The following is a 2,652-nucleotide window of genomic DNA, read 5'->3' on the forward strand; positions in this document are numbered from 1 at the left end:
CAATCTGAGCAGGCCAAAACAAAATCTCGGACGTCACGAGCCATAGAATCGCTGTTTTACGAGGAAACTAGTCCAATTCCCCCCTGCATGACAAGCCACGCTGGAACAATGACCCCACCGAATGACGTCAGACCGTAACCTCTCCGGCACAAATAACCGACTCGGTGGGCAACCGGGCGGAGGCACAAATAACCGACTCGGTGGGCAACCGGGCGGAGGCGTTACCCCTTCTAAGGCCGTGCGGACCTTCGACCCGACCTCCCATACGAGAGTGGAGATGACGAGTCTCTCGGGTAAAATACTCTCGGGAGTGGACGGGCACTCGGAAAGTTAAAAAACGCAAGACAACGCATCGGGTTTGATGTTCTTAGAACCCGGACGATAGGAAAGAGTAAAGTCGAAGTGACCGAAAAAGAGTGCCCACCGAGCCTGCCTGGAGTTAAGTCGTTTGGCGGATCTGATGTACTCGAAGTTCTTGTGATCGGTCCAGACAATAAAGGGTACCCCCGAACCCTCTAACCAATGACGCCTTTCTTCCAGCGCTAACTTGACCGCCAACAACTCTCAGTTACCAATGTCATAGTTACGTTCGGCAGGTGATAAACGATGGGAAAAAATGCACAAAGATGCATCTTGTCATCCGAGGAAGAGCTCTGGGATAGCACCGCTGGGATAGTCTTAGTGGAGGTCAAGGCAGTCAGAGGAGTGGCTAGTTGGCTGAAATTGCGAATGAAACGCCGGTAGAAATTGGCGAACCCCAGGAACCTCTGCAGGGCCTTACGGGACCCCGGGGTTGGCCAATCCACCACAGCCTTAACCTTGTCGGGATCCATGCACATTCCCTTGGATGAGATGATGTACCCCAAAAACGGAACTGACTGTGCATGAAACGTGCACTTCTCCGCCTTGACAAAAAGCCCATTCTCGAGCAGCCTCTGGAGCACTCGTCTGACCTGCTGAACGTGTTCCTGGAGAAAAAATGAAAATATCAATATGTCATCCAGGTAGACATATATGAACTGATCAACCATGTCTCTCAGTACGTCATTCACGAGTGCTTGGAAAACCGCGGGGGAGTTGGATAACCCGAAGGGCATAACAAGATATTCAAAGTGCCCTTCCAAAATTTGGAAACAAACTTGGGTCCCCTGTCGGAAACCACGTCCATCGGGAGGCCATGAATGCGAAAGACGTGATCAACGACCGTAACCGCTGTCTCCTTGGCTGAGGGTAATTTGGGCAAGGGAATGAAATGGGCACCCTTCGAGAAATGGTCCACTACGGTCAATACAACCGTATTGCCCTGGGAGGGCAGTGACGAAATCGAGCGAGATGTGGGACCAGGGTCTCGAAGGGACCGACAGCGGTTGAAGTAACCCATCAGGGGGTCGATTGGAAGTCTTATACCACGAGCGCAATCTGAGCAGGCCAAAACAAAATCTCGGACGTCACGAGCCATAGAATCGCTGTTTTACGAGGAAACTAGTCCAATTCACCCCTGCATGACAAGCCACGCTGGAACAATGACCCCACCGAATGACGTCAGACCGTAACCTCTCCGGCACAAATAACCGACTCGGTGGGCAACCGGGCGGAGGCACAAATAACCGACTCGGTGGGCAACCGGGCGGAGGCGTTACCCCTTCTAAGGCCATGCGGACCTTCGACCCGACCTCCCATACGAGAGTGGAGATGACGAGTCTCTCGGGTAAAATACTCTCGGGAGTGGACGGGTGCTCGGAAAGTTCAAAAACGCGAGACAACGCATCGGGTTTGATGTTCTTAGAACCCGGACGATAGGAAAGAGTAAAGTCGAAGTGACCGAAAAAGAGTGCCCACCGAGAACCTCTCCGGCACAAATAACCGACTCGGTGGGCAACCGGGCGGAGGCGTTACCCCTTCTAAGGCCATGCGGACCTTCGACTCGACCTCCCATACGAGAGTGGAGATGACGAGTCTCTCGGGTAAAATACTCTCGGGAGTGGACGGGCACTCGGAAAGTTAAAAAACGCAAGACAACGCATCGGGTTTGATGTTCTTAGAACCCGGACGATAGGAAAGAGTAAAGTCGAAGTGACCGAAAAAGAGTGCCCACCGAGCCTGCCTGGAGTTAAGTCGTTTGGCGGATCTGATGTACTCGAAGTTCTTGTGATCGGTCCAGACAATAAAGGGTACCCCCGAACCCTCTAACCAATGACGCCTTTCTTCCAGCGCTAACTTGACCGCCAACAACTCTCAGTTACCAATGTCATAGTTACGTTCGGCAGGTGATAAACAATGGGAAAAAAAACACGCAAGGATGCATCTTGTCGTCCGAGGAAGAGCGCTGGGATAGCACCACACCGCACCTACCCCCACCTCTGACGCATCGACCTCCACCACGAACTGATGTGTGGAATCAGGGGTTACGAGAATGGGAGCCGAAATAAAGCGGCTCTTGAGGTTGGTAAATGCAGCTTCGGCTGCACCAGACCATCTGAATGTAGTCTTAGTGGAGGTCAAGTCCGTCAGAGGAGCAGCTAGTTGGCTGAAATTGCGAATGAAACGCCGGTAGAAATTGGCAAACCCCAGGAACCTCTGCAGGGCCTTACGGGACCTCAGGTTTGGCCAATCCACCACAGCCTTAACCTTGTTGGGATCCATGCGCATTCC

The sequence above is a fragment of the Sinocyclocheilus grahami genome, unplaced genomic scaffold (genome assembly GCF_001515645.1).
Source record: "Sinocyclocheilus grahami isolate Dianchi unplaced genomic scaffold, SAMN03320097.WGS_v1.1 scaffold119.1, whole genome shotgun sequence".
Classification (NCBI taxonomy): domain Eukaryota; kingdom Metazoa; phylum Chordata; class Actinopteri; order Cypriniformes; family Cyprinidae; genus Sinocyclocheilus; species Sinocyclocheilus grahami.